Source organism: Hyla sarda, chromosome 9, assembly GCF_029499605.1.
Source record: "Hyla sarda isolate aHylSar1 chromosome 9, aHylSar1.hap1, whole genome shotgun sequence".
Classification (NCBI taxonomy): Eukaryota; Metazoa; Chordata; class Amphibia; order Anura; family Hylidae; genus Hyla; species Hyla sarda.
The window spans coordinates 41,691,394-41,716,619 of record NC_079197.1 but is presented as its reverse complement, the minus strand read 5'-3'; the positions used below and the strand labels follow the sequence as shown (position 1 = coordinate 41,716,619).

Below are 25,226 nucleotides of genomic sequence, written 5' to 3'. Positions count from 1 at the left end.
TGCGTGCATTGTAATTGCCCCTGTGCTCTGCAGTGGGGTGTTGCCAGTATGCAGTAGTTAGTACCTACCAAAAGTGGTCAAAGGAAGGACTACCCGGTAAACTGGCAACAGGGTGTTAAAGACTCATTTATGCATAAGGGATAGTCCTATCCCACTCAAGATCTACTGTAGCACAAATTGCAGAAAAAGTTCATGCTGTCTATGATAGGTGTCAGAACATATAGTGCATTCCAGCATGGTAAGTATGGATTTTTGTAGCCTAAAGTGAGTGGGGGGGGGGACCCCCGATGACACCTGATCACCGCTGAAAGTGCCTACAAAGTACACATTAATACAGAGAAATAAAAGGCAACAAGAGGTGCACCATAGTGAGGACCGTATGAATAAGTAAATCAGGGTAAGAGAAAAGATGAGTCCTTACCATTAGGTGTTGTCCTCAGAGCACAACACCTACAGTAGCGTTTAGGGTAAAGGAGAGGCCGGACCACATCCACGAGAAACTTCCCGGGGTGACGGTGGGAGTGCAATTAGAGAAATATTCGGAAAAGAGTTCCCCTCAATGAAGGCGCTAATCCATAAATGGATATGAACATTTTATTACATTAAAGCAATGCGTTTCGACCCCGGACAGGGGTCTTCATCAGGCACGCGTTGCTTTAATGTAATAAAATATTCATATCCATTTATGGACCAGCGTCATCATTGAGGGGAACTCTTTTTCAAACATTTCTCTAATTACAAAGTACACATGTGCATCACATATGGTCCATGAGGAAGAGAGGGTGAAGGAGACCGGACTAGGGCAGGGGGTGAAACCTTGCCAAGAAGATAGGCCTAGTGGTCACTTTCATACCGTACAAAAGGAGTTCAGAGATTTTGTTCACCAAAATGCATAGTATATCAACAGTTCATTGTACAGTGTACTCAATATGAGACAGGTATATGCATCATGGTTTCAAGCAGTATATTTTATTTGCAGTTTGTGACAGTTTGAGGGCAATTTAGTAGGCCAATGTGAGGCTTAATAACAGTTTTAACATGTGGCACAGGGGAATATGTGTTTACCTTGCTGTTGGTCAGAATACAGAATTAACCGCCATAGTAGCACAAAAAAGTTCTCAGTTTCCTGGCACTACTCGCTCTTTTTCTCTCACTCCTGGCCAGCCTCAACTTTTTCGCTGCCCAGTAAGTGCCTACTAGGATCCCCTTTGTGACATCCAGAAATCACTTTTGATCTCTTGACTTCACATTTCTTACCCTGGCCAACTATACAGCGGCTTGTGCAGTGCCCAACAATACAGGAGCTCCTTCTGTTCAGCTCTACACAATGTTTGACTTAACTCTTGAAAAAAACCATCAGCACCTTCTCAGTTCTTTGTCTCTCTTGTGCCACACTGCTGCAACATATTCTTTTTCAGGTGGACTCCACAATGTCTCACATTTTCAGCAGTCTCTGACTGACAGACTCTGATGCCTGGGCCTGCTCTACAGGGCCTACAAGCAAAGGCTGTGTTCAGCAGGCTACCCCAGCGCCCCACATTGCTTACCGCTTACCACATACTGCTTTCACTTCCTCCTTCCAGCTTCTTTTATCTCTTCTCTGATACTGGCCCCAATATCACACTACAAGTAACAGTACATTTTTTATATTGGTGTTCCTCACATATCATGTTATACATTGTACACACCCAATGGCCTTCACAGCTCGAAATGTATATCATAAATGGTGTGGAGCACCATTATCTGTCATCAGATAAACACTCAATTTGTATTAAGGTATTTAACTCCCCAGATCTCAATCCGATCAAACATCTGTGAAAAATGCTGGAAAAACAAGCTGTAATAATGAAGTCTTCATTCAATTGACATCATGTTTATAGGTTACATTTACAGTCTACATTTAAAACGGAAATGCAAATGTATATTGAGTCATACACATACAATTATGTTGGCATACAATATGCCTAAAGATTTTGGCCTTTTGGCATATGTTTGCAATGCACATAGCAATATCTGTCTTTCAATAAATGTCTTTCAATGGTGACATATAGCACACAGCAGCATACACATATACATCTGGAGATTTCCTTGTGCTAGGGGGAACATGTTCACAAATATAATCAAGCATATGATAAAAAAAAAAAAAAACTCCCGCCATCCTCTCAGCTGATTGGGATGCTGCGGTTTCGGCGCTACAGTCCTGATCAGCCCAGTGAGTCGGGAACAGGATTTACTGCATTGAGACGCCACGGTCAACTTTGATTGCGGCATCTAAAGGGTTAATGCGGGACATCAGCCCGATCCGCAATGTCCGACATTAGCTGCGGGTCCTAGTTTCCACTAGCAACCAGGACCTACCGGGTATGACGCCCTCACCTGCTGAGCGCACCCAATACATTGGGAGCCTGTAGTGGACGTAAATATACATCCATTTGTGGGAAGGGGTTAAAATTAAGTTCACACCCATCCGAATGGTTTCCTATTGTCAGACAATCTATAAACCCTCATATCTCAGGAAGAAAAAGGTGTATCAATATACTGTAAAAAGGTGTGTGATCAGGACATACTAAGCTATGTAATGCCTGTAAAATCTCTTTTTTTCATTAGTCAGTATGTTTACATGGCTATAACTGCTAGCAGACCTTTATAGGTGTCTTAAAGGGGTACTCCATCGCAAGACATGTTATCCCCTATTCATAGGATAGGAGATAACATGTCTGATCGTTGGTGTTCGGCCTCTTGGCCCCCCCCCCCCCCCATGATCTCTGCAGTGGCACCCCAGTTATCTGGTGCACTGAGCGAAAGCCGCTCTGTGCCAGGTGACTGAGGAACACAGCTGCCACGCCCCCTCCATTCATGACTATGGGAGGAGGAATGACAACTGTGTACTGTCACGCCCCCTCCCATAGACATGAATGGAGGGGAAATGGCGTGACATCATGATCACGGAAGCCACAAGTGCCATAACGCCGGCCAGGAGATAGCGGGGGGTCCCTGCAGCGGGACCCCCCCAGTCAGACATGTTATTCCCTATCCTTTGTCTAGGGGCTAACATGTCTATGGGCGGAGTACTACTTTAATAATGATTTGAACTGTATGTCTGCAAAGCCTGTCTATTGTACTGGTTCTGCAAAACATAAACCTTTATTCTGGCATGCACTGCACTTACTTCTAGCCATTTAAATATGCAGAAACAAAGGATTCCTTCAAGAAAGACGTAGATGGTTTTGTGAAACAAAATAAGATCAGTGTCTGTGTTAATGTAGAAAATCCTTCTATGAATGTTTATCCATTCTTATCGCTACTTGTGGTCAGGTCCCTTAATCCATTCCTTTCTTTCCCTTTTGTCGTCTCCCTTTCCCATGGTCGAACTTGGTATTTTTTTTACCATACTAACTATCATAGGCCCAGATTTATCAAACTCTGTGAGAGAAAAAAATGGAGTGATTTTCCCACAGCAACCAATCACAGCTCAGCTAACGAGCTCTGGTAAAGTGAAAGCGGAGCTGTGATTGGTTGCTATGGGAAAATCCCTCCATTTTCACTCACATCGTTTGATAAATCTGGGCTGATATGATTATATATCTAATATTAACAATAAACCTGAATATAGAACAAGAAATGCTTGTTTACACGCTGAAAAACAAATATTTTATTTAGATCCTTTTAGCTGTTTACAAAAAAAAAAATAATTAGATGAAAAGAAAAATAAAGCCCATTTGTTTTCCCTAATTGGCTTAAAAAATGGCTGAATTAACTCTTGCAAGTGGAAAATGGTGCTGCTGGCTACTAGAGATGAGCGAACTTACAGTAAATTCGATTTGTCACAAACTTCTCGGCTCGGCAATTGATGACTTTTCCTGCGTAAATTAGTTCAGCCTTCAGGTGCTCCGGTGGGCTGGAAAAGGTGGATACATTCCTAGGAAAGAGTCTCCTAGGACTGTATCCACCTTTTCCAGCCCACGGGAGCACCTGAAAGCTGAACTAATTTATGCAGGAAAAAGTTATCAACTGCCGAGCCGAGAAGTTCGTGACGAATCGAATTTACTGTAATTAAAATACAGTCTTTTTTTTACTGTAATTTACTGAATTAAAATACAGTCTTTTTTTTTAAAGTGTGTCAATGTGGCCTATAGCTGAACATAAGATGTGATTATGATTAAAATGTTAACTGAACATTGGCTGCTGAATGGTTTATCTGTTGTCTTTAGTGGAAAAGAAACACTATGGGTGACATTTATCAATGTTTTCTTATGTATTCCTTTTTTTAGTTATTTTTTTCGAACAATTTTTTGCTTATGTGCAACTTATTTATCAACTGGTTTCAGCCTGTTGATACATTTCTTTCACGCAAGCAATTTATTATTATTTATTTTTTGCTTTGGTATTGGCTTTTTCTGCTCCATGTCTGATCTGGATTAAATTTAGTACCGTATTTTTCGCCGTATAAGACGCACTTTTTCTTCCCCAAAACTGGGGGAAAAAGTCTGTGCATCTTATACGGCGAATACACCATTATCGCGGCGGTCCCTGCGGCCATCAACGGCCGGGACCCGCGGCTAATACAGGACATCACCGATCACGGTGATGCCCTGTATTAACCCTTCAGATGCGGCGATCAAAGCTGACCGCCGCGTCTGAAGGGAAAGTGAAACTAACGCGGCTGTTCAGTCGGGCTGTTCGGGACCGCCGCGATCTCACCGAACAGCCCGACTGAATAGCCGGGTTAGTGCTTACAGGACACCAGGAGGGACCTTACCTGCCTCCTCGGTGTCTTCTCCGTTCAGGGATCCCCTGTATGGCCGACGCTCTCCTTCCTCGTCATCACGTCGTCGCGTACGTGCGTCGGCGTGCGTAACAACGTGATGGCGGCGACGGAGAGCAAGGATACCCGACCGACAGCAGAGACGTTCCGGAGCGACGGGGACACGGCGACAGCGATGGAGCGACATCCAGGGCAGCGGTGACGGGTTCGGAGCGGCGGGGACACGTGAGCATTACCTCCTATGCAGTGGTCTTCAATCTGCGGACCTCCAGATGTTGCAAAACTACAACTCCCAGCATGCCCGGACAGCCAACGGCTGTCCGGGCATGCTGGGAGTTGTAGTTTTGCAACATCTGGAGGTCCGCAGATTGAAGACCACTATTGGGTTCAAAATCTTTATTTTTTTAGATTTTGCACCTATAAATTGGGTGCGTCTTATACGCCGGTGCGTCCTATAGAACGAAAAATACGGTAGGTTTTTTCATGTAATGCGACTTTTTTGCGACTTTCGCACTTGATAAATCTCTGACCACTGCAAGTCAAAAATCACTTTTTGCTTTGGTAAGCAAGATTATTATTTTTTGCTTAGGGCACTGCACAATCAAAAAGTCGCAGAAAAAAGAGAGTAGCCGCATGTGCGACTTTTTTGCGACAATTTTAAGCAAAAAAAAAATGCTTTGAAAAATGTCCCCCTATGTCCCTTAAAGTTGCACTCCCCTTCTAGACTAAGAAATGATGTAATACATACATACAGGCTATATAAATACATATCTCTTCTGTATTTGTCTTGGTGTTGGCCTTTAAAATGACGTAAAACAAAGATTCCAGTTTTGACCTCTGAGATGGTCACTTTGACATCTTAATGCAGCTTCCAAAAAATAAAAACATGAAATGCCAAACAAGGAGAAATGTCTGACTAGATTTCCCACAATAAATCACCACTAAAGTAGTTGCATGTGAAACTTTAAAACTGCGTTGAGAACATTTTTAGCTTTATGTACTTCGGTGCTAGTGACGTTTTTAATGCCTTGTGAATGGTGATCAACAAGAAGATCCTGACTTGCAGATATCATACAGCCAATACCTAGCGGCTTTTCTGTTTGCCTGTTAAAATATTAAATATACACATATATAATATATATCCCATGACTTCCTAAGATTTTGATCATACCCGTGACCTAATAATTGGTACACAAGTGACATTTTTTTGAGATGGTAACAACTTTTCTTTCCTTCTCTTTCAGAAACGGAAGCAATGACTTGTGCTGACACTCCCACATGTATATGCATAATCTTTTATTATTGTTTTCAGACTCTCTTGGGATTTTTCTGAGATTTATGATACTTTATATATATGGGCCATAGAGGTTTTCCTGAGAGCCGAAACCAGTGTGAGACGTATTTATATATGTGCCCTGACTGCGCAATTTTGACTATGGCTAGAACTGGTCATCCCCACAGTATGTGTGTTAGACTCGAATGGTGGACACTTCCCACAAGGGTGATGTGAGACCCTGAATTACCCGGTGCTTCCTGAGCTGAGAGGGGGATCACACAGTGGCCTCTAAAGAGACCTAGATTATTCCTGAAATTGATGTGATGTTTTCATATTCCCTTCTGCATAAAGCACTGGTAGCATTAAATGTGTAGGGACTCTGACTTATCCCATACTGCATGCTTACCTAGCCACTAGAGCCAATATATTTGTCATGTAACAGTACACTGTCAGTATTTAGGATCAAAGAACTGCTTTGCCTGATTTTAAGATGGCCACTACACTGTTTACAACTCTAAGGTGATGCTTCTATGGTAACTAACCAAGTGACACACTGATTGGCTTTTGTGCTTCCTGTCTGTTCCAGCCTTTGATCTTTGCGCGCATGCGCAGTTAGCACCACACCGAGTCTGTTTGTTTGCACTGGGTCTCCATTATGTCACCATTAAATAACTAGTGTTGCTCGCGAATATTTGCAATTCGAATTTTATTCGCGAATATAGCGCTATATATTCGTAATTACGAATATTCTTTTTTTTTTTTTTTTTTTCACAGTACACATCACAGTGATCATCCCTCTCTGCTTCCAGCTTATGTGGTGTAAGAAGACTCTAATACTACTGTGTAAGACTGGTGTGCGAATTTTCGCATATGCGAAAATTTGCATATGCTAATTTTCGCATGTGCGAATTTCGCTTATGCTAATTTTGGTATATACAAATTTTCGCATATGTTAATTTTCGTACGCACGAATATTCGCATATGCGAAAATAAAACGAGAGTATTACGGATATGCGAATATTCGCGAATATGACTAATATTCATCCATATATTCGCGAATATTCGCGAATTCGAATATGGCCTATGCCGCACAACACTATAAATAACCACTTTGGGGTGGGCAACCATCCTTGCACTGCTTCTTCATTTTAATTATGCACACTTTTGTAATTATTATGTACTTGACTGTATTATGCAATTTTATGAATACCTTTGTATGATTCTATAGAAAGCTGATGTATTTATAATATTGCACAAGTACTTTATTTTTTGTATGATTGATATTGAATAGGCACTGTCAGATTTAAAAACACTTTATATGTTGTACATCTAGGCAAAACATTAACCTTTCTAATATACTTCATAAGAACATTTTATTTCCTCTTATAGAAATCATAACTTATAAAAAAAACAAAAAACACCTCTAGGGGTCTACATAACATCCAGAACAAAATTCTGTAGCAAGCTGAAGCACAGGCAAGGACAAGCAAATTCCAGTAAGTGAGGGTAGAACTTGCACTCCTCTGTGATCACTCCTGTCCTATCAACTGCAGCATGAAAACATAAAGGAGGGGGTTACAGAGTAGCCTGCAGTGATTGGATGAAGAGACTCAGCACAGCACACCTGACTCAGAGAAGAAAATGATTAATGCAGAGTTAGGACACACCCCCTCCAAAGCACAGAATTACAAATCAAGTAAGCAAGAAATAGAAAATATTTCCGAGAGAAATATGGGTGCTAGACACATAAAAATTATATGAACATGATCAGTATTAGGTACTGAGTAACATACAATTATTGTTTTTAATTCATTGCAGGATATGACATTTATTCTTTAGTTACTAGAATGCATAGCAGCTGGAAGATTGCATCTTTGTACACTTTAAATTGAATAAAGCTTCTAACATTTTTATGTGATGAGGGTGTGATGAGGGTAGATGGAATAAACCCAGGGGCAGATGGTATTAACCCCTTGTGTTCATGGTGCCAGGTTTATCCTCTACACCACCCGAAGGTATACCGCTGGATCCTGGGCTAGGCACGGGGGCAAATAATGACTTCAACGCCAAGTTACAGAACAACGGCAGCTTTACTGAGTCAGACAGGTGTAACAGTCCATACAGCTTGGCTAGGCCCACAGATGGACTTGGACTGACTTGACTGAGACTGACTATGACAGACTTCACCCCTTTTGTTGCTTACCAGATTTTGACTTTCACCTGTGGGGTAGTAGACTTGTGAATTTGTGGTTGCATGGTAGACTTAGGCCTCCTTAGGACACCAGACACACTCTCCGACTTGACCTCACTGCAGCTCAGCAAAGATTCAAAGAGAGAGAGGAAGCTCCACCCAGGTCTTATATGGGGAGACTCTGGAGGGGTCCCATAGGTCACCCTGTAGGTCACAAGGTCACTGGTACCTTCCCTGGTTACAATCACATGACAATAATACTTAAAGGTATACAACAATTTATGTACATTATACTACATAACATAGGCACTTAAGATGATACATAAGCACAAGTACAGGGGGGGCCCAGAGGTCACTGACATGAAGTCTGCCTGACAAGGCAGCATAGTTACAGGGGTGCAACTCCTGTACTGGGCCACCACATTTACTTTACTTAAATGCTGCAGCAACTGCTTTATTTTTGCTGGACCTTAGGGCTCTTGACCTGGGCTTTATTGCTTGCTGCTACAGGTATCTGTGAGGTACCTGTCATGTGTGGATACAAGGTTTAAGTAAGAGATTATTCCATCCAGGGGAACCTGGGTAAGATATGTGACATCCATAAAGAGTTAAATCTCTGTGGAGACTTTGCTTGTTAAAGTAGGGATTTTGGTAAGTCTTGTTATCTGGCCTTGATTTTTTATGAAATGAAAGGCAGGCTTGGTAATGAGACCTTTCATCCTTTTCTGGGCCACTTCAGACTGTCAGCCTAGCCCAGGTCAGCACAGGTGCTGAAGGCAGCTTGTCACTGGGTTTTAAAAGTAGGTGGGAGTAAGTCTGTGAGGAACCTCCAATGAGAGTTCGAGTCCTGAGGTGTGCAGGCTTAAAGAGTATGTTTGCCTAATGTAAGAAACCCATTGTTGATGACTGTTTTTCTGGGTGGCTGGTGGTATGCAACCTGTATATTTATTGAAGATGTGTTGTTAGTGCGGGACAAGCAGGATTTATTTTTTATCTGATTTTGTCAAAAGTCTGTATTTAGCTTTGAGTTTAGAATTACTGTCGTCCATGCCCGCTGTTGGTGTTTTTACCTATGCTGCACTGAAATAAAAGAAGATTCTTTTTTGCAGATAGTTTGGTGAGTGCCTCCTTTTTTCTCCTATGAATATATTTTTTTCTGGACTGCTTTGCTATTTGGTACTTAGAACCCTATTACTTGAGCACTATTATGTTTGGCTTGATGTGCTAGTTTCGCTATAACCAGTTAAACATTAGGATTGCTTGATGCACTAGTGCCGACCAACTGTGTCTACAATAGGATTTGGAAGATGATAGCCCTCTTAGCGTTGACTGGAGACAGTCGTGGGTGAAAATCTCCTGAACGCTGCACAGTGCCATGATCAGCTGAAGCAGTTTGAAGCAGTTCTGCTTGGAAAGGATGTTATCTAGGCCTAAACTTTTCCCACATGTGACCTAGCAGAGAGAACAGACCGACCGCTCTGTACTCTACTCTGGCCTGTTCCAGACTGAACTGGTTAAAGCTCTCTGAAGACAGAAGGCCAGCTTTTTGAAACTCCTCCCTCAACCTTTGTCAGGATTCGGCAGGCTGGAGGTGGATCCTCTGTGTCAGAGAGAGATTGGCGTGGACCGTACCGATGGACCGGTTCTAAGTTGCTACTGGTATTCATCAGAGCCTGCCGCAAAGCGGGATGGTCTTGCAGCGGCGGTAGCAACCAGGTCGTATCCACCGGTAACGGCTCAACCTCTCTGACTGCTGAGATAGGCGCGGTACAAGAGATTAGGCAAGAGCAAGGTCGGACGTAGCAGAAGGTCAGGGCAGGCAGCAAGAATCGTAGTCAGGGGCAACGGCAAGAGATCTGGAACACTGGCTTGGGACATACAAGGAACGCTTTCACTGGCACAATGGCAACAAGATCCGGCAAGGAAGGGAAGGGGAAGTAAGGTTATATAGGGAAGTGCACAGGTGAATACACTGATTAGAACCAGGCGCCAATCAGCGGCGCACTGGCCCTTTAAATCGCAGAGAGCCGGCGCGCGCGCGCCGGGACAGTACAGACGGGAAACGAGTCTGGTAAGCGGACCGGGATGCGAATGGCGAGCGGGTGCGTCCCGCATCGCGGATCGCATCCCGGCTAGGGACATTATCGCAGCGCTCCCGGTCAGCGGGTCTGACCGGGACGCTGCGAACAGGAAAACGCTGCGAGCGCTCCGGGGAGGAGCGGGGACCCGGAGCGCTCGGCGTAACAACCTTCTAATAGTCTCTGTATAAAAAGAAAGTAAGGTGAGTCACGTGACAGATATTCTATAAATTCTTACACATACAAAGCTCACCATTGGTGGCAGCAAATAATAAAACATTAACCCTTACATAATTTCTCAGTGTATGCAGTAGGGGACAATGCAATACAGAAAAAAGCAAAGTATATATTACACTCATGACAATAACACTTAAAGAGATTAACTCCTCAGCCACCCAACAACTTTTCACTTTAGCAGCTGGGAGAATCTACATATCTCTGAAATATGAAGCTGTACAGAGCTTGATACAGAAGTACACAAGGTGACTGACTGCATAAAACAATGTCTAAGGCTTAAGATACAGCTGTAGTCCAGAGGAATTCTTGTGAGTTAAATGCAATGTAATGCTACACAATGAACGTTTCTTTGAACTGCAGCTGTCACTTTATTAAATTAAAAACTAATTCTAGGAAAAGTCTCCATGTAGCTCCAGTGTGAATGGTATCTTATAACATTACCATTTAACAGTTTATTCAGAAAACTAATAAAATCTATTACAAGCAAAATGCCTACCTCTGTATATCTGCACAATCCTGCATGTACCATACTCTTTGATATTTAACAGTGAACTAAAACACTGTGTAGTAGAAGTAGACAGTCATAAATAAATAAAAACCTCCCTGGAAAACAATGTGACTGTACATTGAGTTTCTGAGCAACTTGCTAGAAGATGTGTCCATGTGATTTGTGTGAGAAGATAATATACAGCTAATATGCAGCATGGCTCCTAATGATGGCTCGGATCAGAGATAACACTGGCCACTTAAATCTTTGTGGACAATAGTGCGGGGGGTCCCTTTGTCCAGCAACTGGCATGTACTTGGATTGCCATGGCAGCCAAAGTCATAGGCAATGCCTACTCGATTGTCAGCAAAATGCTGGCATGCAATAATACGCTGCAATATAAAAGTATTTCAAGGTCTTATATGAGCAATCAGAATCTTGAACAGTCAAGTCTCATTTTGGATCTAATATATATATATATATATATATATATATGTCATGTGGTCCGATGAGACCAAGATAAACTTATTTGGTTCAGATGGTGTCAAGTGTGTGTGGCGGGAACCAGGTGAGGAATATAAGGACAAGTGTGTCTTGCCTACAGTAGAGCATGGTGTTGGGAGTGTCATGGTCTGGACCTGCATGAGTGCAGCTAGCACTGGGGAATAGTTCATTAAAGTAATATAGTGAAAATTTTCTTCATCCTATTGTGCCCAGGCTGCAAAAAACAAAACAAACATTAACTTACCTTCCTCCGTTCCCCCGTTGCGCAGCTATAGCTCTTCGGGTCTCCAATTCGGTCTTCTTCCTACTTCCTTCTTCCGTGTGCATGTTGTCACACTGCAGTCAGAGTATCGCTGGATGGCAATAGGCTGAGCGCATTGTCATGTAAGGAGCCTGGCCCCCGCTTCTCCCTGCTGCCTGGGCTCCTTATATGGCATTGCACTCAGCCTATCCCCGGCCAAGGCGGGACATCGCTGCAGCTGGCGATACGCTGACTGCAGTGTGGCAATCTGTGCACACAGAAGAAGGAAGAAGACCGGAGGACCGAAGAGCTATAGCGGCGCAACGGGGAATGGAGGAAGGTAAGTTAATGTTTTTTTTTTTTGTTTTTTTTTTGCAGCCCAGCCACAATAGGATGAAGAAAATGCTCACTGTACTACTGCAACACTCACGTTTCAGTAGGCTGGAACATGGTAAGCTGATGATAGTGGATCCGCTGGACCTGTGTGGTAAATGACTCGGACCGTACCAGGGTGCAGAGTCTAAGGTGCCGCTAATTTTCACCAGAGCCCGCAGCAAAGCGGAATGGACGCGGCAGGCGGGACCCAAGTCGTTCCCCCTGGCACAGCTCGACCACACAGGTGGATGAGGAGATTCGAGGCACAGGTGGAATAAGGCAACTCGTGGTCTGGATAGCAGGAGGTGAGGGCAGGCGGCACAGTAGCATAGTCAGGAACATAGCAAATAGTCAGTAGGCAGGCGGCAAAGGAGCAAGGTCAGATCACGGAGCAAGGGTATGATACACGGCAAGGCAATACAAAGGAATGCTTTCTCTAAGGCTTTGGACCGTTGGACTGAGGGTGGTAGGTCCAGACGGTTACAAAAGAGCTCGCCAGAAGAACTTAGCGACAAACTGCACACCACGACTCGAAACAATATGCTTAGGAAGACCATGTAAACGAAAGACATGCAACAACAAATACTTCGCCAGCTGTGGGGCAGAACGAAGACTTGGTAGAGGAATGAAATGAGCCATCTTGGAAAACCGATCTACAACGACCCAAATGAAAAGGTGTGCCCCTTAATGACGACGCTAATCCATGGGCAGATAGATATGCATTTATTGAAACAGCCTTTGATGTTTCAATAAATGCATATCTATCTGCCCATGGACTAGCGCCGTCATTAAGGGGAACACCTTTTCAATTTTCTACCTATGCCTTGTTACTGGTTAGACTGACGTCACCCCGGGAAGTTCCTCGTGGCAGCTGTCCGGCTATTCATTCATCCCAGACGCTACTGTAGGTGTTGGGCTCTAAGCGCAACACCCAAGGGTAAGGACCCATTTTGCTTTTACTTTGTACCATTTATTTAGACGGTCCTCACTAGGTGCGCACCTCCTGTTGCTTTTTATCTCCTTTTTACAACGACCCAAATGACAGTGTTATTATGAGAGAGTGGCATCCATGGCGATATGGGACCAGGGAATCTCTGGAATGGGTAAAGGCTGTAAGAGTCCTGCAGGTCTTTGTCGAGGAGTTTTGCCACGGGCACAAGTTTCACAGGAATGAACAAAATCAGAAACATCATGTTCAAGATGGGGCCACCAGCAGTGCCGGGAGATTAGAAGCAAAGTCTTGCGTATACCAGGATGACCTGCTGTCAAGGAAGAATTACCCAATTTCAGTACCTTGCGTCTCAATCTGGCAGGCACAAAGGATTTTCCCGGAGGGACTTGCTGGATTTTAGCAGGAGCGGCAGTAGTCAAACGGTCAGGAGGAATAATATGCCTAGGCTTGGAGTCCAAACCAATGACGTCAGAGGACTTGGAGAGAGCATCTGCTCTGATGTTCTTATCTGCCGGACGGAAGTGGATAAAGAAGTTTTAACCTAGAAAAGAACAGTGCCTAGCCTAGCGGGGGTTCAAACACTGAGCAGACTGAATAGAAGATTCTTATGGTCGGAGTAGATGCTGGCCGGATGAGAAGAATGTTCCAATAAATGTCGCCATTCCTCCAAAGCTAGCTTGATAGCGAGGAGTTCCAGATCTCCAATGGAGCAATTCCTCTCAGCAGGAGAGAAGGTCTTGTAGAAGAACCCACAAGTTACAGTCTTGCCCTTGGTGTTTTTCTGAGTAAGAATGGCACCCGCTCCAATAGATGAGGCATCAACCTCCAAAGCAAAGGGCCTTTCCGGATCTGGTCTTGTAAGCACAGGAGCAGAGGCAAATGCAGACTTTAAACGGGAGAAGGCCTCTTCAGCCTCTTGAGGCCAAGACTAAGGGTTGGAAGTCTTCTTAGTGAGAGCCACAATTGGAGCAACCAAGGATGAAAAATGTCGATAATAGTTTGCGAATCCCAGAAAGCGTTGAATAGCACGTAGGCCCAAAGGACGAGGCCAATCCAATACTGCAGACAATTTATCTGGATCCATCTGCAGGCCCCGATGAGAGATCTAGCCAAGGAACGGAAGACTAGACTTCTCGAACAGGCATTTCTCCAGTTTGGCGTAGAGATGATTCTTCCATAGTCGCTGAAGAACCAGACCAACATAAGTACGATGTTCCTCTAAGTTGGAAGAAAAGATCAAGATGTCATCTAGATATACAACAACACAGGTGTATAGAAGATCACGGAAGATATCATTGACAAACTCTTGAAAAACATCTGGAGCATTGCAGAGACCAAAATGTCCGTCAAGAGTATTGAAGGCCATTTTCCATTCATCTCCCTTGCGGAGATGAATGAGGTCATATGCTCCACGCAAGTCCAACTTGGAGAAGACCTTGGCACCTTGTAGACTGTCAAAAAGTTCTGAGATAAGAGGTAGTGGGTAATGGTTCTTGACCGTGATTTTGTTAAGTCCCCCTGTAGTCAATGCATGGACGGAGTGAGTCATCCTTCTTCCCTACAAAGAAGAAGACTCGTGGATAAATCCATTTTGGAGTTTCTCCTGGATATACTGAGCCATAGCTTTGGTCTCAGGAACCGATAGAGGGTATATCCTTCCACGAGGAGGAGTGGTACCAGGCAGAAGATCTGTAGGGCAGTCATAAGGACGATGTGGAGGCAGAGGCTCAGCCTGTTTCTTGCAGAATATCTCAGAGAAATCTTGGTAAGGTGGCGGCAGGCTAGGTAAAGGAGGAAGACGAAATTTTTTTTTAGACTGAACTGGCTGGAGGCAACGATTTTGACCGATTTTTCCCCAGCTAATTATTTCTCCAGTTCTCCAATCCAGTTGCGGAGAATGGCATTGCAGCCAAGGAAGGCCAAGAAGAATCTCTGAAGTACAGTGTGGCAGAACATTGAATTTCTCCAGTTCTCCAATCCAGTTGCGGAGAATGGCATTGCAGCCAAGGAAGGCCAAGAAGAATCTCTGAAGTACAGTGTGGCAGAACATTGAATTCAATCTTTTCTTTATCCAATAAACCCCGTTGCATGACAAGAGATTCTGTACGGAAGTGAACTATACAGTCCAGATTTTGTCCATTAACAGATGAGATGAGGGCTTGGCAAGCCAAGTAAGGGGAAGATGATACTTGTGGACCAAAGAAGCATCAATAAAGCCACCTGTTGTTCCAGAATCCAAAAATGCTGTAGCGCTGAAAGAAGACTTGATTGAAGTGAAGACTTGTACAGAAATAGTTAAGTGTGGAGAGGTAGTATTCACACCCAAGGACGCCTCTCCCATGTACCCTAGGTGCGGGCATTTCCCGGACGCTGTGGGCGAACTGTACAGTCTTTGAGGAAGTGCTCCGGGCTAGCACAATACAAGCACAAATTCTCACTGTGTCGTCGTGACCTCTCCTGTTGTGTAAGACGAGAACGATCCACTTGCATAGCCTCTTCAGCAAGAGGCGCAAGAAACTGAAGAGATGGATGTTGAAACACGGGTGTCAGGCGAGGATATTTCCGTGTTCGGGCAGGTTCCCTCTCTAAGCGCAGTTCCTCCTGTCTCTCAGCAAAAAGCACATCAATGCATGTGGCCAAGTGGATAAGTTCAATCAAAGAAGATGGAGCATCACATACTGCGAGTGCATCTTCAATACTGGTTGACAGTCCTTTTTTTAATGTGGCACACAAGGCCTCATCATACCATGCAAGTTCTGAGGCTAGAGTGCAGAATTGAACTGCGTAGTCACCAATGGAAGAATTCCCTTGACAGAGGTTCAGCAAAGCCATCTCAGCAGAAGAGGCATGTGCGGGTTCCTCAAAGACATTGCGAAATTCTGCCAAAAAAGCCGACAAATTGGAGGATACCGGATCACCACAGTCCCAAAGGGGTGTAGCCAAGGCCAGGGCTTTTATGGACAGTAGACTAATGACAAAGGCCACCTTTACAAGTTCCGTCAGAAACTGTTCAGACAGGAGCTCCAGCTGCATGGAGCACTGTGTAATGAAGCCTCTGCATAACTTGGAATAATACATCTTACTTAGAAGGTAAAGGCAGACATAGCTGGGAGCCAGAAGACACTGCAGTAACTGGTGGTGGGAGTGGGCCAGGTTGCGGTACCTGCATCTGTGGTTGCTGCAAGGCCAATAGCTGTTGCATCATAGCAGACAGTTGGGTAAGTTGCTGCACCTGTCGCACCAATTGCTGAGACTGATGTACCACAATGGAGGGAAGATCCGCGACTTCAGGCAGGGGTACCTCAGCGGGATCCATGGCTGGATCTTACTGTAACACTCACGTTTCAGTAGACTGGTACAATGATGATCCGCTGGACCTGTGTGGTAGAGGGCTCGGACCATACCAGGGAGCGGAGTCTAAGGTGCCAGGTCGCTACCCCTGGCATGGCTCGACCACACAGGTGGCTGAGGAGATTCGAGGCACAGGTGGGATAAGGCAACTTGTGGTCTGGATAGCAGGAGGTCAGGGCAGGCTGCACAGTAGCGTAGTCAGGAACGTAGCAAATAGTCAGTTGGCAGGTGGCAAAGGAGCAAGGTTAGGTCACGAAGCAAGGGTATGATACACGGCAAGGCAATACACAGGAATGCTTTCTTTAAGGCTCTAGGGCAACAAAGAATCGGCAGGGAAGTGTGGGAGGTGGAGGAATTTATCAATGAGCCACAGGTGTTACTTCAGTAATGGGAGCACTGGCCCTTTAAATCTTAAAGCTCCGGCGCACGCGCCCTAAGGGACGGAGACGCGTGCGCCGGAGCAGAGAGGCAGAGGCAGGGGCAGGAGAGGAACCAGGTGAATGACAGGATGGGATTCGCATACGAGTGTGTCCCGCAATGCGAATCCCAGCCCTACCGGCAGCAGCAGGTAACAGGACCATGCGCTCAGTAACAACTACTCCCTTAAGGGAACCATGTCCTAAAACATGATCCCTTCCCTTCAGAGACTGGGTCGCAGGGCATTCCAACATGATAATGACCCCAAACATCCTCAAGACCTTTACTGCCTTGGTAAAGAAGCTGAGAGTAAAGGTGATGGACTGGCTAAGATGCCTCTACTGAAGATCTGTGGGGCATCTTTAAATAGAAGGCGGGGGAGTGCAAGGTCTGTTACATCCACCAAAGAGGACTCCAGTGATAACCTGAGTAGCTCTGGTGAACTGAATGGACAAGAGACATAAGAGAATGCTGGAAAATAATAATGGCCACACAAAATATTGACACTTTGGGCCCAATTTGGACATTTAAGGGTGCACTCAATCACATATGTTGCCAAGGTTTAGACATTAATGGTTGTGTGTTGAGTTATTTTGAGGGGACACAACATTAATGGGGTACTCCGCTGCTCAGCGTTTGGAACAAACTGTACCAAACGCTGGAGCCGGTGCCGAGAGCTCGTGTCGTGACATCATAGCCCCGCCCCCTCATAATGTCATGCCCGCCCCCTCAATGCAAGTCTATGGGAGGGAGCATGACAGCAGTAGCTATCACAGGCATCAGAGTTCCTCCACAGTAGATGCAGGCATCAGAGTTCCCCCACAGCAGCTACCACCATCAGAGTTCCCCAACAGTAGCTACCACAGGCATCAGAGTTCCCCCACAGTAGCTACCACAGGCATCAGAGTTCTGCAACAGTAGCTACCACAAGCATCAGAGTTCCCCCACAGTAGCTACAGGCATCAGAGTTCCCCCACAGTAGGTACAGGCATCAGAGTTCCCCCACAGTAGCTACCACAGGCATCAGAGTTCCCCCACAGTAGCTACCACAGGTATTAGAGTTCCCCCACAGTAGCTACCACAGGCATCAGAGTTTCCCCACAGTAGCTATCACAGGCATCAAAGTTTCTCCACAGTAGCTACCCGGTTTCCCGGCTCCCTCTCTATGTTTACAGTGCGGGATTACTCTGCACTGCCTGTGTGTGCTCGCTCCCTGTGCTCATTCACAGGCAGTATGTGCTCGCGCATACCCTGTAGCTCATACAGTAACGATCTCCTATACTGGATACCGGTACGCTTTATGGATGGTATCCAGTATGTTGCAAAATCAAGACCAGTCTGTCTGGTTAAAGGGGTACTCCGGTGAAAACCTTTTTTCTTTTAAATCAACTGGTGGCAGAAAGTTAAACATATTTGTAAATTACTTCTATTAAAAAATCTTAATCCTTCCTGTACTTATTAGCTGCTGAATACTACAGAGGAAATTATTTTCTTTTTGGAATGCTCTCTGATGACATCACGACCACAGTTCTCTCTGCTGACGTTATTATAATAATAATAATGCTTTATTTATTGTTGTCCTTAGCAGGATTTGAACCCAATTCCCCAGCACTGCAAGGCAGCAGTGCTAACCACTGAGCCACCATGCTGCCCTCATCATACATCTGCTATGCATGGTTGCTAAAATGGACAGAGATGTCAGCAGAGAGCACTGTGTTTGTGATGTCATCAGTGCAGTGGCGTTGCGACCCGGGTGCGGCCCGCACCGGGTGACACCAACCTAATGGGGTGACACCAAGACGCTCCGCAGCACCCCACCCCCCACCCCAGTTACACCGACACCCCCGTCAGTACCCGACCGGCAGCACCCCACCTCCCCCGGCATTCACCAGCGCTGTGAGCCCGTCCAACAGCACCCCCCCCCCCTCTGGCATTCACCAGCTCTGTGAGCCCGTCCAGCAGCACCCTCCGCTCCCCCCCCCCCCAACCACCATTCACCCCGCCACCCCCCCCCCCGGCATTCACCAGCGCTGTGAGCCCGTCATTCATCAGCGCTGTGAGCCCGTCCAACAGCACCCCCCCCCCGGCATTCATCGCCGCTGTGCGCCAGTCCATCAGCACCACCGCATGGGACGTCAGTGACGTCACTCGCAGGGTGCCCGGAGAGAAGGAGCGCTGCGCTGGATGGGTGAGTGTGTGTGTCTGTCTCTCTGTCTGTCGCAATCTCAGTATGTGTGTGACTGTCTGTGTGTGACTCTGTGTATGTGTGTGTGTATGTGACTGTGTGTGACTGTGTGTGTGTGTGTGTATGTGACTGTGTGTGACTGTGTGTGTGTGTATGTATGTGACTGTGTGTGACTCTGTGTGTGTGTGTGTGTGTGTGTGTGTATGTGTATGTGACTGTGTGTGTGTCTGTGTGTGTGTTGCAGGGGGACCCAGGAGCGCTACACCCCTGCCCACAATCATTTCTTGTATTGGAATTATGTAGGAGGCCTTCTGGTGTGCCAAGTACGCCTTATTGACTGTGTGTGTGTGTGACTGTGTGTGTGTGACTGTGTGTGTGTGACTGTGTGTGTGACTGTGACTCTGTGTGTGTGTCTGTCTGTGCGTTTGTGTGTGTGTCTCTCTGTGTTGTATGTGTTTTTTTTTTGTGGGGGGGGGGGGGGGGGTTAAACAGCAATCTAATGTGGGGAGACTTTGACCCATTGTGGGGAACCTGCAAGGGAACCTGCGACCTAATGTGGGGTAACTACTACCAAAGGTGCGGAGTCTATGCTACTTAATGTGGGGATTCTATGCTACCTAATGTGGGGAGTCTATGCTACCTAATGTGGGGAAACTGCAACCTAATGTGGGGAATCTGTGCTACCTAATGTGGGGAATCTATGCTACCTAATGTGGGGAAACTACAACCTAATGTGGGGAATCTGTGCTACCTAATGTGGGGAAATTGCTACCTAATGTGGGGGAACACGTACCAAATGTGGGGAATCTATGCTGCCTAATGTGGGGGAAATATGCTACCTACCTAAAGTGGGGGAACTGCTGCCTACCTAATGCTCCCCCGTGGCAGTAGCACCCTCATCATCCACCAGCAACACCCCCCCCCATCCCCAGCAGTAGCACCTCCATCAGCAGATCCTGATGGTGGATGATGGCGGTGCTCCTGCCGGGAGGATGATCCTGCGGATGGATGATGGGGGTGATACTGCCAGGGGGGATGGCCAGTTGCACCCTCATCATCCTCCAGCAACACCCCCCCAGTAGTAGCACCCCCATCATCCACTAGCAACACCACCAAAACCCCCCTCCCGTGGTAATAGCATCAGCTAACGGATGTTGAGGGGTGTTACTGCGGTTGTGGTATTGTATTCAGAGGGTGCACTGTATGGCAACATTATATTCAGAGGGCGCAGTTTGTGGTAGTATTATATTCAGATGGTACAGTGGGTGGTAGTATTATATTCAGGGGTACAGTGTGTGGCGGTATATTCGGGGGTACAGTATGTGGTAGATTTATATTCAGAGGGTACAGTATGTGATGGTATTATATTCAGAATGTACAGTGTGTGGTAGTATTATATTCAGAGGGTACAGTGTGTGGCGGTATTATATTCAGGGGTACAGTATGTGGTAGATTTATATTCAGAGGGTACAGTATGTGATGGTATTATATTCAGAATGTACAGTGTGTGGTAGTATATTCAGAGGGTACAGTGTGTGGCAGTATTATATTCAGGGGTACAGTATGTGGTAGATTTATATTCAGAGGGTACAGTATGTGATGGTATTATATTCAGAATGTACAGTGTGTGGTAGTATATTCAGAGGGTACAAAGTGTGGCGGTATTATATTCAGGGGTACAGTATGTGTCAGACTTATATTCAGAGTGTACAGTATGTGTTGTTATTATATTCAGAATGTACAGTGTGTGGTAGTATTATATTCAGAGGGCGCAGTGTCAGGTTTATAATAATACTTGTTTTCATATAGAGGATGAGAATGCGCTGACATAGTGAGGAGACATCTGGGCGTCACATTCTGCAGAGAGAAGTTTTAGCTGGAACAAGTCCTGGCGGTATGTACCATCTGAATTTGATAAGGGAAGACTATAGAGAAGACGTCACTTGTAGTCACTGATATCATTGTACATTCTCCTCTCTATGTCCTATCAGAGCTGTAGTCGTTTGTCAGTTCTACAGTTATGGTGAGTGAAACTACAACTCCCAGCATAACCTCACCACTGCTCAAAGGGGTACTCTACTGGAAAACATTTTTTTTTTATATCAATTGGTGCTACAAAATTAAACAGATTTGTAAATTACTTCTATTCAAAAATCTTAATCCTTCAAGTACTTATTAGCTGCTGTATAAGTGATTCACAGGAAGTTCTTTTCTTTTTTAATTTATTTTCTGTCTGACCACAGTGCTCTGTGCTGACACCTTTGTCCATGTCAGGAACTGTCCATAGTAGGAGCAAATCCCCATAGCAAACCTCTCCTGCTCTGGACAGTTCCTGACATGGACAGAGGTGTCAGCAAATAGCACTGTGGTCAGACTGGAAAGAACTACACAACTTCCTGTGGAGCATACAGCAGCTGATAAGTACTGTAAGGATTAAGATTTTAAATAGAAGTAATTTAAAAATCTGTTTAACTTTCTGGCACCATTTGATATAAAAGTAAATGTTTTCCAGTGGAGTACCCCTTTAAGTAATTCTCGGAGCTGTATATTTAAATGGTGAAAACTTCTTTAACATTTTCCTATTCTGTGGCAACTGCTATATCGGATTATTATACTGGAATTTCTCACAATGCGCTACAACAGTGGTGTCTGTCACAGGCTAAAAACGTGCTGGGGGGGGGTATGGGGTGACACCATTTTCTACCGCACCGGGTGACACCAACCCTAGCAACGCCACTGCATCAGTGTTCCAAAAAGAAAGGAATTTCCTCTGTAGCATTCAGCAGCTAATAAGTACCGGAAGGATTAAGATTTTTTAATAGAAGTAATTTACAAATATGTTAAACTTTCTGCCACCAGTTGATTTAAAAGAAAAAAGGTTTTCACTGGAGTACTCCTTTAAAGACAGATGACCCCCTAGTGTCGGCTATTTTCATTTTTTATTTCTGGCAAAAATAGAATTTTTTTTTTAAATAGATCTATATTGTAAAAAGACATATGATTAGCTCTGTAACATATAAAAAGTTTTTCGCAATGACAGTGCCTCTTTAAGGATGAGGCCAATTTTCATTTTGCACTTTCATTTTTTCCTCCTCCTATTCTAAAAATCATAAGGCTTTCAATTTTACACCTACAGATCCAAATAAGGGCTTGTTTTTTGGGTCACTAGTTGTACTTTGTAATGACATCACTGATTTTATAACAATCTGTGGCAAAAGAAAAAAAACTATTTGTGGGGAGAAATTAAAAAAACACGTCATTTTGTTACTTTTGGGGGTTTCCATTTCTACGCTCTTTTTGGTAAAAATGACACCATATCTTTATTCTGTAGGCCCATATGGTTAGAAGGATACCCAATTTATGTAGGTTTCATTTTACTTTACTACTTTCTATGCTGAGCAGGCATAGAAACATAGAATGTGTTGGCAGATAAGAACCATTTGGCCCATCTAGTCTGCCCAGGCATGGAGCAGCAGAACACTGATCGGACAGCGAGGAGGCAGGTGAGCACCCTCCCGCTGTCCTCTCAGCTCCGCTGAGCTGTGGAGATATTTTACTTTCATTTTTTGACGCAGGTTCAACTTTGATTGTGGTGTCTAAAGGGTTAAATCCTGGGCAACAGCATGATCGGCGGTGCCCAGCATTAACCCTAGGCCCTGGCTGCTGAGAGCAGTCAGGACCTATGGGGTTTGAAGCGCGCTCAGCTCGTGAGTGCGCTTTAAACCCTTGTAATGGGACTCAGGGTGTACAGGTACGCCCTCTGTCCTTAAGTACCGGGATGTGAGGGCGTACCCCTACACCTTCCGTCCCCAACAGGTTAAAGAGTATTTCTCATGATCTTGTTAAATTTTATAATCATCCCAGTTCACTGCCCCCATCATGATAAACCACCCCCTGCCTTTATTTTTATTATTTGTTAGTTTTCTACCTTGATATTGCTCTGTATTTCCTGCTCAGTCTCAGTCAGATTCACATACTGGGAAGGGGAGTTCTCCATCAGGTGTGACATCATCTGAAGCCATACAAGGGAGAACTTCCTCCCCCACTCTGCGACACACAGCCCAGAGCAGTTCAGTGTGACATGAGCTATGATTGGATAAGGCTGCACACACACCCCTTAGCATTTCCTGACTTTGGACTTCTGCCAGGCCAGCAGGAGTCCAAAGTTTGTGCAAAAGATGGGGGAAAATGTGCTCTGGACAAGTAGGGAGACACATAATGGCAGCTTTTTAAACACAAATAAAACATAGAAAACTTCATTTTTTTTAAACAAAGTACATGACAAATAGCAGATTTTTTTTTAATGATAGTGCCCATTTAAAGATGAGAGTCATCTCTAGTTGAATGCTGTGTTTGTGCTCTTTAAAAGTAAACCCTCCATAAGTAACCTGTCTTAATGCATGACCGACTGTTCAGTCTGCTTTGTCTTTCCAACCAATTGAATTATCTGCATAAATAATCACTGACACGAAAATAGAATGGTATTATCTGTCAGCGACTTTAGTTTCATAACTAAAGTTTGTTCCATGCTTATGTACAATGTTGAAAAAAACTAAATACAATTTTTTTTTTGTCAGTGTATGGATGTGTATGGGGACCTTTAGAACAGGCAGTCTAAGTATGCTCCACATTTATCTGCACCTGCCTGATGGATGGTTAGTGGGGGTTTAAAAGTTCTGGGAAATGTCTGCAGCCCAAGAGCAATGCGATCAAGAGATGTACCATAAGTACCATAGACTTGCATAGGATTTAAGAGAAAAAACTCCACTAGGGCAAATGAGAAAGGGTTAGGGCTAATTTAACTCTACTATAGTTTTAGTTGACATATAAGTAACAGCCATTTTGATGTTATGCTGGAACCTACATACATATAGACCAATAGCATAGGGCACCAAGTAAAGTACATATAGAACATATTCCTATATACTCACTAAGCAGCAATACATACACTTCATACCTTGCCTCTCAATTTACATTAGCCTTTAGAGATGAGCAAACCAAGCTAGGTGAACCTGGTCTCGCTCAGAACTTTGGAATGACGGCGGCTTTGCCGAGTAGCTACCAGCAAGATCACATCACCCCAAGTTATCCAATCATTGCCTGCATTTATGTGACATACAGCTCTCAGGTCAATCAGGAGACAGCACAGAGGTGGGTTTAAGAGGCTGATAAAGTCCTATGCAGTCCATTGAGGCTGCCATCCGACAGCACAGAGGACTTACTGACAGTTTTTGGAGCCAGTGTGACTTTCTGTTGAGGCATTATCAGCTAATCAGAGATACCTTTCGCATGCTCAGGCCTTCAATATGTTCACCCAGTTTTTTCACTATGCAGCAAATAAACAAAACAGGGATACACAACAAAACAATATTTAATGGCTTCATGAAATACACCTTATAGACATGAAATAAATTATTATATGCATTGGCATAGGGTTTTCCAGATAAAATAGAGAAAAAAATATGGAATCACTTTTTAATTTGAACTTTTAAAACAAGTATTGGCAAAAGTCTAAGAATGCTAATTTGTCTGCAGTTAAAAGGAAAAGTGCTTACAGTAAGAATTCAAACACCTGTGGTGTCCCAGTATGGGGTGATGTGGTCCCGTACTGTCCTCCTGCCCTTTTAGGCAGAGTCCCTGTATGTTCCCAGGGCCCCCCCTTATAGTATCTCCATAATGTATATATGTTTGTATTATAAAAGTGTACTATTTCTTTAATGTTTTGATCACATGATTGTTACCCAGGAGGCTCCAGTGACCAGGTGACTCCTCAAGTGACCTATGGGCTCCTTGCATAACCCCCCTTTATAACCAGGAGAGGGGCTGCAATCTTTCTCTTTCCTGCTGAGGTCCAGTGAAGTCAAGTTGTTCCAGTGTCTGTGTACAGCATTGGAGTAATTACACCAAAAACCCAGGGCACATGGCCCAGGGCACAAGATCCCTAGATGGGAAAACTCCCCTAAAATTTAACTTTTATTGTCTTTAATATAAAATTGTGTTACAAGTGACAAACAGTTGTTAAAACCATAATGCCATAGGTTCCAGATGTAACAAATGATTGGGATGACCCAACAGTAAAATGTATAGGGACCTACAGTTTTCCTTTATTGCTGGAATACCATGGCAATGGACAATGTTTAAAAACAATAAGATTTGCCTCCCTCTAC

At 44.5% G+C, this 25,226-nt stretch overlaps 1 protein-coding gene across 4 annotated transcripts in view; it reads right to left on the bottom strand.

Moving 5' to 3' along the window:
* LOC130290603 (rho GTPase-activating protein 20-like) overlaps window positions 1-25,226 on the bottom strand; it is a 231,051-nt gene that overhangs the window by 63,408 nt on the left and 142,417 nt on the right. Inside the window, exon 1 of one of the 4 annotated variants that reach the window (XM_056538449.1) lies at window positions 3,170-3,382. The exons of the other annotated variants lie outside the window; for them this stretch is intronic. The gene's annotated coding sequence lies outside the window, so the exon portion shown is untranslated. Of the gene's footprint in view, window positions 1-3,169; window positions 3,383-25,226 lie in introns of those variants that run through there. 4 annotated transcript variants of the gene reach the window in all.